Raw genomic sequence first — 17,688 nt, 5'->3', positions numbered from 1 at the left:
TGATTACAAAAAAATATTATAATTATTATTATTATCTATATATAAAAAAGACTAGCTGCTCCTGCGCACTTTGTGGCCTGTACAAAATGACAACTCTTAAAAAAATTCAACTTCTTTTTGGTGTGAATCACTGCAGTAAGTGCATATTAGCCACCCTGGTAGGCAATGTGCGAAAATTCGATTTGATGCATGCTTGTACCTAATCTGCCCGATTAACCAATGGCATCCAATAATAAATAAATACTTTATTATTATAATTATTTCTTCTATAACCAATAGTGACCATTTATATAAACAAACATTTCCACCGTAAATCTCAAAATCCCTGTTTGAGCATTTCCCCAGGCTTCTATTAATTTGTCGTAGCGTGGTGTTATAATATAGCCTTCCTCGATGAATGGACTATTCAATAAAAAAAATAATTTTTCAATTCGAACCAGTAGTTCCTGAGACTAGCGCGTTCAAACAACAAAGAAACAAAGTCTACAGCTTTATATATTAGTAAAGATTTTATTTTTAGATCACGATTTCGAGAGTCGAGTGTAAGTTGTAGCAGGTCATTAAATTGACCACAACGGTGTGTTATATATAACATATAATATAAAACATCATATTTATTATAACCGAGTATAATCGCATATACAGACAGCGGATCACCAAATCTTCGAGCTATAAACCTATATAATAGCACGCTGATGATGATGCTGCTGCAACGACGACTGGCTAATCGACTGCACTGCCACCGCCGTTTTTACGGTCGATTTGGGTCGCTGGGCCCGTCAACAAACGGTCATAATAATTATATAACAATATAATAATATACAGTATATTCACGTGCACAATAGTATAATATTTCATTATATTATATGTATACCACGGGCTCGGATACCCGCGCATATTCACGGTAGTCCGCGATTATCGTCAGAGATTCGGATGCGGAATATAAGAGTTATGATATTAATGATAAATTAAAATATATAGGTACATATTATTATTATTATATACATTTCATCTGCGTTAGAGTATCGTACGATTGTTGTCATAATATTATATTGTGTTTAAATGCGGTAGCAGTTTGTTTACTTTGTGCATATCATCGCGTGATCTATACAATACGCACTTTGCACCATAATTTCGATATAATAAGACTTAAGGCCGTCTACAACACTATATTATTATGTATATAGTAGGCACACTCTCGGATACGATCTGTAATCAAGATCAAATTCATACCTCGAAGTACTTTAAAAATGAATTGGAAAAATGTAAATTCGTCGCTAGATTGTTATTATTGTTATTATTATATTTTATCTTCGTAGTTCTTCAAAAGTGAAATATAATATATTATGATACATTACTCTGGTCGAAAGTTCACATTATTGATATTGATTAACGTGACTAGGGTTTTATAAGAATATATATATTTATCTTTTATATTGTAATTATTTGCGTTCAAAAGACAACCACATATAACATCTTGAAAACCATTAAAAAGAAGCGCGTTAAGATGTTTTAAATTATTAATTTTTATTAAGTACATTTCTTCGTTTAAATTACGTATGCTACGACAGCACGACAGTCGTTATTTAACTATTTAAGGGGTTCAATATAGGCAATTTTAATGACGTTTTGAGAACATTAATATTATATGTTTAATCTTAAATAGGTACATTTAATTATTTAAATACTATTTTAAAACTGGTCCTGTGTCAGTAGGTACCAATAATGGTTATTGCGTGATAATGAGATTACATAGAAAAATGATTTAGCACGGGACAAACTTACGAGTACATTATTATTTACAGTAGCCTACTTACCACATTTTCACATTCTGTAAAAGAGAACTTTGTCTGTGTCGTAGCGTTTTATTATTTGGATGTCAAATTATCAATACTAAATTGTTTTTTATAAGCAAATTAATAATAATAATGATAATAATAATAAAAAATGAATCTGTACAAATTAATAATTTGGATCAGTTTTCAATTTGGATAAATATAGTGATCAAAAAAACTAAAACCCTAATTCATAAATGTCTTTCATATGTATGGTAAACATTTGGTAAGCCTACGTCTGTGAATTTACGTCTGTAAGTTTGTTCTGAGAAAAACCATGTTCATGGATAAATTACTGGTTGTATGATGGCGTCCTCTAAGTATAATTTGATGATACTCGTTAGTTATATATTTTTATAACGTAGTTACAGGGCTTATAATTTCACCTTAACCACTTTGATGATTAATGATGATTAAGTGAACAATTTATTTATACCTCTTAGGTATATTTTTTTTCATTTAATATTTTCTTTTATCCAATTAGTATAATTTATAACTTTTGTACTATTATATTATTTTATTTAATATTTATTAATTTATTTGTATTTAATCTTGCTCATTTCAAAAATGTCAAATCGACATAAATTGGTAGGTGTCTTCTATATATAAAACAATTTCACTTATTTCACAATTTGTCAACAAAATAAATAAATATGTATATTGTACAAATAATGAGACGCTGTTATTTATGATTTGCAGAAAGTATTACTTACAAATGTAAGCCATAATATTAAAATAACTTGACACACATACCTTGTGTGATTTTCTAATAGGTTTTAGTGCTTAAAATTGTTTACATTTAATTTGAGGTGGTATATAATAAATACCTACCGGCTACCTTGGAGTAATTACACAGTATACACACACACTTTTTAAACTTGACAATTATAAATTATGTAAATATTTTTTAAATTTTACAGTAAGTTATTACCTACTTACCCACCTTAATGTTTTTTTGTAAATAATAAATGTCACTTTAGTAAGTATGGATGTATAATAAGTAATAACTGATTAATTTAAAAGTTTAAGTCCATTAACGTTGTTGAAACATGTTGTTTTAAATGTTTTAATATATATTTTATTTTTAATCAAAGCCAAGAAAACAATTTATTAATTTTTTTAGTTAAAAAATATAATAAGTATTCTTACTTTTTTTTAGAAACGATGGATTTTTTATATTTAATTCTATGCTTGTCTATAGATAATTACATTTTACATACAATTAGGTATTTCGGTAGTATTATCTCAATGCTAAAAACTTTAAGAAAAAATGAACAAAGATAAAAATCAATAGCTCGATAGGTGTTTTTTTTCAATGCACACAATATGTCTATGTATAAATGACACTACACAGAGCAAGGTTAAAAATGTTACATCAAATCCTACCAAGACTTCCTAAATTAATTATTGAAGTTATTAATGACATATGCCATTTGCATTATTTCCCATTCAAGAAAACTGTCTAAGTGTTTTATACTTGTAAACATATTTTATATTATAGCAAATTATGAAGCTAGATTAAATATTGTTAAGAAATTCTAAATTATGTAATATATAACCATATAAAATTATAGTGTTATAGTATATATTTTTAATAAAAAAATGAAAGTATTAATGGCTGAATATGATTTAAATTGTTATTATATATTATTTTTCTAGTATAATAACAGTAATAAGGAAGAATATTACTATAGACTCGACGTTCACACAAAACATTCTAACGGGTAAATGGTAATTGGTAATTGGTAAATGGTAGTTTATCGTAGTAAACTTTGCCAAAAAATTTGAATATTTTGTTTAATTATAAACATTATATCTAACAGAATGAATTAACGTTGATACTATAATATGATAAACAAATATATTTTAATATTACAATTTGCCTAATAATAAATCAAATTAAAATACTAAATAAATTAATAAAATACATACTGACTAGAAAATTAGAAAGAATTTTAAAGATTTGTTGGTTGTGTAAAAATAGAAAATATAAGCTATTTTTATGTTCAAACTTGGGTAAAAAAAAAAAAATAAAAAAATGTTTAAAAAATATTGAACCAGAAAATATTTTTATTTAGGTAGTTTATTTAGTATGAAAATTGTTTTATTCATAATAATATTATATTGTTCAATGCATTATTAAAATCCAAAACATTAAGACAAAGCATAATAGAATTAAGCCGGTACAGATTTATTTGTATAAAATATTCTCCGTGCCTGTATGTTATTTTACGTAAGGCAAGAATCGTTTATACTGACCTCAAGAAGTAGAATAATATCTCGTCCTATGCGTCCTATTTCGAATCGATCGTAAGGCGAGGGATGATTATCGCCACCACGCCGGTATAACAGTACGGTTAGTGGATCGTTCGTTGTCGTTGTACCTATACAACCCGTATGAAATCTGTAAATATAACGATATAACGACGGCCGGCGATCCGTTTCAAAACTCGACAATAGATAATAACAATAATAACAGTTGTAGATAAAAAAAAATATTGTTTACGTAATACACGACGACACTATAATTATTATTCGGACGACCACGGTCCAGCGAAGATTTCGGGCGCACATGTACGACTGCGGCAGAAGTACCGAACGGACTGACCGCCGATCCGCAGCGCGCACCCGGCTGACGTTCACACATGCGACACGTAACGTGTTTCCTCTTCCACCATCACCGTCGTGACGCGTAGAGACTTTAACGCGTACAACACGGTTGACACATGAATTAATAAAAATGTATCATAATCTTAATAGTAACGTATTAATAGTATTGATTGTAAATACCATAAGTAGAGTATATTAATTGATACTCTCTACAATGGTAATAATATAGTTCAGCATGTAAAGCTCGTCGTAACTGCAGTAGGTAAATAAATAGTTCCGCGGTGACGCTATAGCGTTGTAAACGAGGGATTACGTCTCCTACGGTGGCGGTTCTCAACCTTATTATATCCACGTACCACCTACACAGTTTGACCATTTTCATGTACCACTTGGCCAAGTAACGTTTTTTTTTTTTTTACTTATCAAAAATGAATACCGAATGCGTTATTTTACATGTATTGAGATTAATTTTACTAGGAACTACAAAATTATGATAATATAAGCATTTAATTCATATAAAAATAAAATGAAACAATTGTAATTTATATTATTATTTAATATCAAAATATCCGGCCATCCAGAGGTAAATCAAAGGCGCACATAACAGTCATTTTATTTTTCCTTCCGTGCGTTCGATTGTTATTGTTTCGGGTAGGTATTGATTCTACGCTGATTCGATTTCGTTGTTTACCTACATTCTACCCATAGGACGCGTGGCTGCCAAACAAAGCTGAAGAGCCCAGTGCCCACCGAAGTGTGTATTAACAAAATTATATTGCTTATAAGTTATAATGTACGCAGTATTAATCTTACATCGTGATAATATAGTATAACTCTTGTCGATCGATCTAAGTCCGCTTCTTCGTTAAATATATTTGAATATAAACATCGCACACGGCCCTGAACTTGACATTTTACTAAAATTCTATGTCAATATTGCTTATATGATTTCGTAAGTATATACTTGTACATGGAATGAAAAAAACACACCCTAGAACAAAACTTGTTCGGCGTAGCCATAATATTATAATATAATATGATATATACGACATACATACGTCGGAGGCGTTAACCGGTTGGAAGAATTCAAGAAATGAGTATGAGTGGTAGGTCGCGAAGTCAGATCCGAGACCCGAGAAGAGGTCATAATAATATATGTTGATCCTATAGAATATTAAGCGGTCATTCGACGAGGGCTCAGGCCTGTGGGCTGTGGCTTAGGAAACGACTTGAACAGTTAGTATTATGTACGTATGAATATAAATACAACGCGATGAACGGCACAGCTCGTTTTTTTATATGTGTACATTATAGTTAAAATATGCTTATATATTATATATATATATATATAGTATTAGATGTGGCATCATCGAAACTGGTTGTGAATACGATATTTTCTTGAAGTGTTATCCGTTACCCTAAAATTAATAGTTTTCCATAATTTTTTATTTTTATTTTTGTTATTTACTGTTAGTTTATCTCAACTAAACTATTAAGAGTTGTATGGTACCTATTTATTTAATTATATGAGTACAGAACGTTATGTTAAAATAACCCAAAGAATAATTATCATATTATACAAGTTATAAAAATAGCATTAGCTAAACATCTATCTTATATTAAAAATAATAATTTATATTCTTTATTATAAGGACTACCTAATGACTAGGTTAGGTTAGGTTAATATTTATTTTTTAAGATTTATACAATCTATACGACTTAGCATAATAAGACGTATATGCGAAGAGAGACAGATTACACAGATGAAGGCAGGTAATTAAATATTTATTGAACTATCAATACCTTTGTTTTTATTGTTTACTGTTTATCGTTTACTATTGATTGTGTAAGGTTATACTAAACTCTAATATTAGTATAATTGTATAAACTGCTAAATTGTATAATGATTTACATCAGATTGAAGCATAAATAAATAAAATACAATCGTACAGTAATTAAAAAATAAAAACTTAATTAGTAAAACGAGATACAAATATGTACATTATTTTTACCATGTAGGTACTTATTAAAAAAAGTTCGAAATGGACACATACAAAGCGTTGTACAACATGTTGTTGATGAAAATCAAATCAAATACATTTATTTTCAGATAGGAACTAATGACTAAAAAGCACAGAGTAAAATTATTATTATGGAAATTGAAGTTTCTAAAAACGGAGAAGAAATCCATAATAACATGGTTTTGGTTGTTCATTTTTTATTTACGATCCTGAACTAGTCTGCAACTAACGATGTATATAATATTATTTAATAGTAATACCATTACTTGCTATTATAGAAATATTGCTGGAAATACTATTACTGGAAATTGGATGTATCCAATCCAAACCCGAGTACCCGACGAACATAATACTAAAGTAATCTTGGAGGGCATTTATCTTCGACTGTCGCGCCTCAAAATATTGGGCTTACGAGGTTTTAATCTTCCCAGCTTTCTAATTACGATCCTGCATGGTGAATTCTCTGTGTATACGTAAAATACGCCCACAAAATTACAAACGACAAAACGGATCATCACAACGGAACAACAACTAAACTAGTTTTGGTAACTTGGTTTGTGTAGTTAGGTATATATAATATATATATACTATAAATATAAGTATATATTATACATTATACAATATACATAGATAAATTACGTATGTTTCCAAATACGACGACGGTTTTTTTTATTCCCAAATGCTCGTTTGATGTGGCTACCACTAACCATGTTTTAACAATGTTCACGTGATGTAACACGTACGGAAGTATCATTGTATTCACCAGACCATCAGCCAACCAAATATTATTATCCAACACGTGGAAATATAATATATTAATATGCCACTCAAGTGGTGTATTTATATTAAGCAGAACTCAAATTATTAGCGTATACCTATGCCAAAATTGTATTGATTTTTCGCATAATTTGTTGGGGCTGCAAATATTCGTTTAACAATTAGGTAGGTACATGTCTCGTACATCGTTCTCGTGATCACTACACATAATATATTAATTAGCGTCCCTATACTGGGTTTGTATTTGTTTACCGCTAATCGTTGTTTTTGTTTATGTCGCGTTGTATAAATGTATAATAATCTGGGCTTGAATTTGAAAAAAATTTCCGTTTTATGTTATTTAGAATTAAAACGTTACACAACTTTTGCGTTTATCGTTATTCAGAATTAAAACGTTATCCAACTTTTACGTTTATCGTTATTTAGAACTAAAACGTTTTACAAGTTTTGCGTTTATCGTTATTTAAAACAGCTATTAAATACCTATTAAATTAAAAAAATAGTAACTAATGCGGGTAGGTAATGGCCCGGATACGGAATATAATAATATAATCAATTCTTAGATTATTAGATTGTTTGCATGAAATAAATGTTTCTAGATCTTTTAAATAAATACATTTTATAATTTTTTGTTTTGTGTTATTTTTTGTTCAATGATATTCTGTAAGTTACGTTTTGCGTTATTTTTCGTTGAATGATATTCTATAAAATTACGTTTTGCGTTATATTTTGTTTGATGATGTATAATATATTTTGTTAATCGTTATAATAACGTTTACAAATTTCAATCGTTTTTTGTCAAATATAACGTTTGTAAGCCCTGATAATAATATAATGCTGATATCAATTGTCCAGTGTCCAACCGTCTGTTCGATATACAATATTATCATAGGCGCAATTACACTTCTAAAACGTGGGGTGCTATAATATTTCATATTTTAAAAACATAAAATTAATAGTATTTTACTATAATAATGATAGTTAAAACTAAAAAAACAAGGGATGCTAAATTAGAACTTGAGTGTGCTAAAAACCCTTTTGCACCCCCCTAGATGCGCCAATGTACCTTATGTGTTGTGGTATCAATAGGTTAGGTTAGGTGGTAAAATACAATTTAAAATATTCCCACCTATATTACATATATATTAAATAATATTATTTTGACGACTGTCTACAATATACGACAGTGTATATTATATAGGTAGTATAATATATGTATTATTATAAATAATAAGTATATTATAATATAGGTACATACGTTTATCCCAAATTATGTCACTACTGCAGATTGACTTTTATTAAATAATTTTGAGGCCTTCTATATTATTATGTAAATAAATGAAAATATTGTATAAACTAAACGTAAAGAAACGGAAATATATAATAGATTAATGAGATTGTAGGTGGTAAATAGAAACGTTGCAAAAAAGTACAATGTTTTTTTTTAATACCGATGTCATGGTTAAAATTAGTATTAAAAAAAATGCAAAGATTTAATCAACTACTGTAAATCTTGCCATTTGCCATTGGTATAAATGTACCTATAATATATTTGTGGTTGGAACTATGTAATAACAATGCTGCAGTAGCATTATAAACAATAATAAACGTAATAGGAAATGGGTCAGATTATATAATATTTATAATTTTTTTTTTTTTAGATCAATGGTTGCTGTTTGAATACAATATTACTATTGTACCTACCTGATGGATGGTAATTGGTAGCTGTATGCTATATGGTTTAATACCGATATCACAAATTTAAAGAAACCCGTTATATGCCATATATCATATAAATTACCAGTACAAACGCTTTACTGCGACAAAAAAGATTGTTCAACATGTGATCACCATGACAGGCACTCGTCCCATTCCTATTACCTATGTAAAAATAGTTTTAAATATTAACCAGAGGTGTTATACCCATAACCCATGTGTTATGTACCCTTAGGCACAATTTCAGTTTTTAACTTAAAGGGGCTTTACATATTTAAATGAAACATATCGATTGGGGGAGGGAGTCTACCCATCATAGCCTTTGATAAAATACCTTTAAAATATATTTCTTTATTTTCATATATATAATTCTACTGTACGTGTGTTGTGATTCAACTCTTCCTAAACGGTTGGACCAATTTGAATGAATTTTTATGCAATGGGTTTTAAAACTATTATAATAATAATTATTGGTTGCCGTAAAATCAGTGTATTCATTCAATGCATTTAATTTTTTTGTACGCTGTGTTTTGATATTATATGTATCGCAATTACGTAAATATTGAGCGTATTTTACTCACATATAAGTTACGTACATAAAACAATCCTCGTGGACGAGGAGGAAATATTGGTCGACAGACTCACATCACAATTATTAGTCCAGCCGTTTAGGAGGAGTTCAGTGACATACTTGGTATAACTTTGATACTTTAGAGTTAAATCATATACTTACGTACAAACAACACGGGGTCCGCGATCTACCGCAGGTTGATTACCTACCTGATAATGTACTGCTGCGAATCAGAATTTTTATTCCGGGCAACGGAAAAGTTCAAATACATTTTGAACACCATATACCGAATATTAAACAACGAATTGAACAAAGTTAAAGTCATATAGAGCTGATACATTTAACGGGCAACGAAGTGCAACGTGGTCACCTAGTTATATTATAATAATTGTAATAGTCCATTTAAAATTGCAAATTTATAAAAAAAAAACTACTATCGAGTATCGACTATGTTCTAAGCAAATTTAAATGTTATCAGTAATATAATATTGTAATTACTAATTTGTAAGACAACTATTAAACCCATAGTACGTTCTGTGGGTTAATCCGATATATATTATGAAAAACACATGAATAATGAGTCGTTGTTTAAATATTAGAAAATAATTTCTTCTAAGGCTCTAACCTCTCCACTTTATCGTTTGATGCTTCTTCCTAATAAAGTCCCGATTTATCTATCCGTAAACTATTTATCAAATTGGTCTTCTATTATTATTATTATTATTACCGTTACTATTTTTACTATAACTAAGATATTTGTAAACATTTTTATATTATCATCACTTTGTTTTTGAGCCTTGGCTTGTATTGTTATAAAAATAAAATAATATATTAATATAATATTGTTATATAATATAAGGAAAGTGCGTTATAACTTTTAGAATATAAATAATGAATTATGCGTATTGTATTCGTTGTAACAATAATACAGAAATAATATTATACTGTGACACAGAAACGATAACATAAATTTCAAACACTATATAGCCACGCCCAACCTAACCTAATACTTTTGGCTCTGGAGTAAATAATATTTTAGTTTATTAATTATTATTAAATGTTAATTTTAAATTAAAAAAAAAAAAGGTGGGTAAGTGGATGTCGCTCTGCTGTACAGTAGGTTACAAGTGGGTCACTGTAATGGATGGTGTTACATTTGAATTCAATGATATAATATCATTGTATAAGAAAAACAATTCTGAGCAAAAACGGTCAGCCTATGATATTACCAAGTATATTTGATGATATAATTGTGAATAAAGTAATTTATATATTTAAATATTTACGTGGAACCTTGTTTTAAATCCTTAGCTACAAAAGTTGAAAATTTTATAAATTTTTAACTACAAAATAATTATTACATTTTAAATTTGATACATTTTGTCAAAATTTGAACTTAAAATGCTTATAAAAAAAAATTGTGCCTATGTATTTTTAATATTTTTCAACTGCTATTAGAACCTAACCTAACCTAACCTGCCATCAGGATCCTTATATTAAATTGTCTTGCTTTTTTACGCAACAAAAAAAATTGAATGATATTTATAGAAAAAAATCGTGTATAGAAAATTCTAATATAAACATTCAGTGAAATTTTGTAGTATCTACAATCATACGTTTTTTAATTACAACAAAATAAGAAAATCGTTGCATGAGATATCGGGTGAATATCAAATGTTGTAAAAATATGAATTTCAAACGCTTATAAAAATTTAAATTGACTTTCTTGTATACATTTTTTTTTTGATAAAGGTAGAAAAACTTATGGATAATCTTGTATTACATTTTTAAATCTTAGATTTAAAAAGAAAAATTTTTATGAATTCTCAACTCAAAATAATTGGCTAATTTTCGTGATTTTTCAGTATTTTGTTAAGATTTGAACTTTAAATGCTTATAAATAAAAACTGTAATTAGGGATTTTAATTTTTTTCATCTGCCTTTGAAACAATAACCTAGGAGCCTTCTATTAAATTTTCAAGCTTTTTTACCCAACAGATAAAATTTATTGATATTTATAGAAAAAAAAAACTAAAAAAATGGAAATTGACAATGTCCGTAAACAGCTCAAAATAAGTCAAAATATTTGGAAAATGTTATGGTGTATAGGAAATGCAATTATAAACATTCAGTCAAAATTTCATGTCCCTACAATAGTTTGTTTTAGAGTTACACCAAAAACCAAAATCGATTTTCTCAAAAACTGATTTTGCATAAAAATTCCCGTTTTTCCTTAATTTTTCTTTTGTTTTTCACGTCGTTTTTGAAAACTACTGGTAAATTTTTACTTTTGACCCCCCAAAGTATCAACTAGATTCACTTTCCTATCAGAAAAGTTACTGTTGAAGAAAATCCAAGCATTTTTACTGTCCTAAAAGGTGATGACAGACACAAAAAAAAAAAAAATAATACATCATTATAAAATCAATACGTTCATCGCTTCGCTCAGAATCTAAAGTTGTGCCGAGGAATTAAAGATGTTAGGAAAGTTTACTTTCCGTGCGTGCTCAATTCCCCGTTTTTAAACGTATTTTAAATTTTAATACAATCCATTACTCTATAATTCCATGTATAGGCGTGTACAATTAAAGAGAATTAGGTAACTTTTATATTTTAGTACTTATATATTTTTTTAATATTGTCTAGTATGAGTTCACCGCAACAATCGTTAGTTTTTACGGACGGATGGACCCGATGGGGATATAAAGTATTCTTAGCTAATATTTAGAAACCTAAAATGGGTTAATCATGTGGCGTAGAAATCGGACATTAGGTTAATTTTAGACAATACAAAATATTATTATAGAATACAATACCTAATTTTACCTAGCTAATTTAATAGGTAAATATATTATAATATAGGTATAGTTTAAAGTTAATTAAATTATTTATTTTTTAAATAAGAAACCGTTTATAATGGCATTATTATTGACTATTCAAAATTGGTAATAATAAGTAACAACCGATTGTCATTACTCATTATAACTAAAATAATAAAATAAAATTTAAAAACTTGATTATTATATTATGTTAATTATATGAGAAAATATAATTTTTTTAATTTTTTTTAAGGCTTCGACTGAATATTATAATTGAACTAGATTTATCAATATTTATATACTCCAAAATATGTTACAAAGCAGTAGATTTTCAGCCTTGATTAACTGAAATAGATACACATAATTGATTTTATAAAGGTATTAGTCAATTGGTTCCAGTGTTTCCTGAAACCATTTCGTTATTTCCCAATTATTGAGTGTACGAATCAAATGAAGGCTTAATTATTATGAACTATATTTTATCTAAATTTATATAATATACACATTTTAACAGTTTTTTAAAGATACTCTTTACTTGTGTAGTTAAATCTTACGATTATCTTAACTAACTATTACTAATCGTTGATGGTTAATTTATTTTAAATTAGTCTTATATTTATTGTTTATTTTGACTATATTTGACTATTTCTAAATTATGTCTACGAACAAATTAATTCGTCGCCTTCTCTTTTTACATCTTGAAAAAAAGTTGTCTAACTTAGATAATATAGTTACTCTTATCCTCTATAGGATTAAATAATATATTTTAGGATAAATGTACTATGGGCAAAGCTTATATATATATAATGGGGCTTTTTATGTAACTGATATTTAATATTACACATTACATAATATATAATATTTTTCAGAACTATCAATTTTTAACTATTATGCAATTTTACCACATAAAAAATTTATTTTCGTTTGATTAAAACAAATACCACGTTTTACATAATAATATATGGTATACATTTGTATGCAAACAATGATCATAATATGTGACGCAAGTTTGGGTTATCGAATGCAGTTGGCAGTGTTCAAATAGGTTATAATAATAATTAGTTGGTGTGATAAGAATAAAAAAGTATTATTTAAAAAGTAGGTATGTCGTTACTTGTTGCTTATATAGTAACAAATTAAATACTTACGTCAATTGTAATGTTAACTGTCCCTCAATAAATTAAATATTTTAAATAAAATCATGTTTGTATACATCCGTAACTGCAGTGAAATTACATAATAATATTATAGTCCATCAGATTTGCAATGGATTTAGGTTTTTTAAAATTAACTCGCTGTATCAAACTATGAGATAGTATGTATATCAATATTATTCAATATATTATTTAATCGTATACACACATCCAATTTTGAGCGAATTATAATCGTAAATTAGGAACCGTTAGAACACGTTTTTTATTTAAATCAAAAAAATAAAATTACGAGTGTATTTGGCGATATCATTATATTTATACTTTACTAAACTGGTAACGGATCACTGAATCAGTTAATAAGCATGGAAGACTTGTATTTGATTCTCAAGTAATTGAAAACGCTATTAATAACTTATATGTAATACACACGTCAATAGCTAACCCAATAATCATAGAAATTTGAATTTCTTATGTTGATCAACTATAAATTACTTGTGTCGTTTTGAACTACCTAGGTATGTATGAGGTTGCCTAAGACATTTGCGGTTTTAGTATAAAACCACCACATTATATTATAAGGAAGCCTATAATTATATAGAAATTAAACATGTTATACAACATATTATACAATTACAATACATAAAAAGTGGTTTGGTGTGGTGCAGTGCGTACACTTAACTACGGAAACGCTCCGAGTGTACGTAACGGCCGGCGTTGCTAGTTCCCGGATGGGTGACCGCCCAGGATTTTTAGCAACGAATCCTTGCCACACATACAAAACGTGCTTTCAACCGTTTCCCCCCTACTAACAACCTACAAACAAACATAATAGCTGATGACCTAAGTTACCGTGCTCAAGCTTAATAATAATAAAAATATGTTTTTTAAATGCGATAATAATATTATATTGTCTTAGAAATTAGCATCACAATATTCACTACATAGTACACACCATTAATCTAGCGCCGAAATGAAAGGTACGAGTCGAGTGCTAACTATTAGGTCTCGTGCTACGTTGAGAGACACAGGAATTATTTAAATAGAAATTATCAAAAATATATCACCCGGAGCTCATATTTAATGTGTTAAGGGGTATGCATACCGACCGTTCCTAAGGAGTTCAATATAGGCAATTTTCTAATTGTGTGCGTAGTAGGTTAGGTTAGGTTAGGTTAGGTTAATAGCGGAGCACACCGGCACGTGCACGCATATGTCAGTACCTCAGCATTTTCCACACTCATTACAAATGTGAATTTTAGTGAAACACTGAAACTTAGTTTCGTATTTCCAATAATATAGTTTACTGAGTGACATTACAGTATGAACACCTATTATACAAATTGAAGAGAGGGAGTTTATCTAGGTTTGTATTATAGGAGTCGATTTTCGATATTTTATTTTCAATGTCCAATATTTAATTCTAAAACTTATGATATTTTACTTTTTGAATTTGAATTATTGAGTTTAGTAATTAAAATATCGAAAATTGATTTTTTACAGATATAGATTAACTTCTCTTCTACAATATTGATAATAGGTGTATTTACTCTCAAACCGTTCAATAAATCATATTATTGGAAATACAAAAATAAATTTTCATAGAATTTTTCAATACTATTCATATTCCTTAAATATATGTAGACTGTTAAAACAGTTTTAAATGTATCAGTAAAATATATAGATAATAATAATAGTTGTAGCATAAAAATATCAATACGTACAATAAAAATAATAATAATAAATTACGTAATAATATTATACTATAAACAAAAAGGTACCCTTTGATTTATTTTTAATTTTTTTTTTTATTGATCGTGAAGCCCGGCAAAAACGGTCATTAGCTGTTTGTTTTTGTTTGTAGGGGAGGGAACTGTAGTTGTAACACATGTGTGTAGTTTTGGCAGATTTTTTAGTTGGCACCCGTGGCCGTGGGTGTCTGCCATGCCCGGGTGGGGGATGGCTGCAATTCTCTTCGGACACAGTGACTTGCCCGTCCGTGAACCTAGGTTTGAACCAGCGTCAGTGTGCGTCACAACCGACGCCTTAGTTTGCTCGGCCACTCCGCCCCCCTTTTAAATTTTGTTTATACTTCAATACGAAAAAAAAAAGTGTTAATCTTAACGTTTTAACATAATATAGGCAATATAGCTAGGCATGTGTATTTCTGTATTAAACCTCAATAGAATAAATTCCTAAGATTTATTAATACGAAAATTCCTTACAATTTCAGGTTGAAAAATAACTGATCATTGCTATAAACCCCTTTGAATAAGACTGGTTAATATTAATTCTCTAAGTTCAAGACGTTTGTATTTTGACGTCATAATATTTATTTATAAAATCTTACATGGTACAATAAAATACAGTTTTCTGCTCAACCAAATTAATATATCAGTTCCCACATTTAATTCTAGAAGCCGGTCGACCTTTCAAATTTCTAGTCACAAAACACTATGTTTTTTTCCCCTATTAACAGAGCACTTGAGCACTATATAGTGCGTTTCATAGAAATTACGACTCGACACTAACGCGCTTCGTGGTGGTTTTGTGTCAAACCAGAGGTTTTCAAAATGTAAAGCGCGCGTTATGTATAATATTCGTTATCAATTTTAAATTTGCCTTGCATTATTACGTTCTAGTTTTAGAAACTGTAAAGAATAAACACCATGAGGTGCGTTAGTGTCGAGTCACAGTTTTTATGAAACGCACTATAGTCTCCTACAATAACTTACAAAACAAATTTGATATTTTTCATTCCTCTTAAAAAGTGTTACAAATTAATATATTTTCTTTCTAACTATTTTTTTTATTTTTTATTTTTTCCATTTAATATAGTAATATATACCTATTTAGTATACTAACTGATAAAACCAGAGTGTTAACATATTATCAACTTAATATTGTTGTATGGTCGAACGTGTCATCAGTGGGTGGTTTCTTTACCCAAATTATGTACCTAAATCATGTTATTTGTTTCCCTCTTATCGCACATATACTCATTATGTCTTAGATATAGACTGTATATTATATAATAATATTCTTCTAAAAATAACAAAACAAAAATATTGTTGTATTTGATGCTATGACGCTTTATCTATGTATATTTTTTGTCAAGCTAGTATAAGTATTTAATTATTCTGTACTGATTGCTCTCGGGCGTGTATTTAAAATAAATAAATATGACACGCCTCAAGTGACAATGTCTAATCGAACTAACTTAAAGAATTTGTCTCAACTTTGTAGATACATATAAATAAATACCTTATTTGGCTTTGATAAAACATATTATTAAATATGGATGGCAGTATCTAAAAATGGAATGATTTTTACAACAATTTAAAAAAAAATAATAAACAAATTCAATGGAACTGTTATGTTTAGCTTATTAATCTATCAAGTATGAAATTCTAAGTACTTAGGTGTAAGCTAATTTCTATTATAGTATTCAGTTCTGCAATTATTAAAAACAAATTACAATATTATGTAGACAAAAACTAATGAATATAATTTGTACCTATTCTGTAAACACCATAATATGAATAGAAGAGTTATTTGCCTCTGGTGCAAATTTTTATAAAATTTGTCAATATTTGCAAATTTATTTGGTTCTTAAAAACTTATATAATTTTTAATTTTAAAAGATAAGGCTTGAAAAATATATAATACAGGATTCATCAGTGTTGTTCTTAAGCAACCTAAAAATATCATAAATACTCTATTTTTTTAAAAGGAAATTTAAGTTCACATTTTTTAATTCTTACGAATTTGTATAATATTATTTATATGCGAAAAATAACGAATTTAGTTGAGTATTTTTTTTGTAAATTTGTAATTGAAAAATATTAAGTATTAGTATGAATTTCACACTTTTTGCCATTATGTATATGTATTGTTATTTACTACCTACTCACAATACAATTTTCAAAATATTTAGATTAAGCTATTTATAGCACTAACAAATTCACACAGTTCCATACGTTCTATTGACTATAAGTATATAAGTTAATAACAGCTAGAAACATTAACATTTTCATTATATACTTTATTCATACTATTTTATTTTGGTAATAGTAAGTTTAAGATAAATTTACCGTAATATACAGAAATATAAATAAACATATATAATAAACCGCCATTAGAAGCGTTTGGGCGCCATTCAGGCCTCATTTGGGCGTGTCAGCAGAT

The 17,688-nt window shown here is 28.3% G+C and overlaps 1 protein-coding gene across 1 annotated transcript in view; it reads right to left on the bottom strand.

The window, feature by feature from the left end:
- LOC132945490 (patched domain-containing protein 3) overlaps nt 1-4,452 on the bottom strand; it is a 36,361-nt gene extending 31,909 nt beyond the window's left edge. Inside the window, exon 1 of the mRNA XM_061015255.1 lies at nt 4,095-4,452. The gene's annotated coding sequence lies outside the window, so the exon portion shown is untranslated. The remainder of the gene's footprint in view (nt 1-4,094) is intronic.
- Between the last annotated feature and the right edge of the window lie 13,236 nt (nt 4,453-17,688).

Source organism: Metopolophium dirhodum, chromosome 5 (genome assembly GCF_019925205.1).
Source record: "Metopolophium dirhodum isolate CAU chromosome 5, ASM1992520v1, whole genome shotgun sequence".
NCBI classification, from domain to species: Eukaryota; Metazoa; Arthropoda; class Insecta; order Hemiptera; family Aphididae; genus Metopolophium; species Metopolophium dirhodum.
This window is presented reverse-complemented; position numbering and strand designations above follow the sequence as displayed.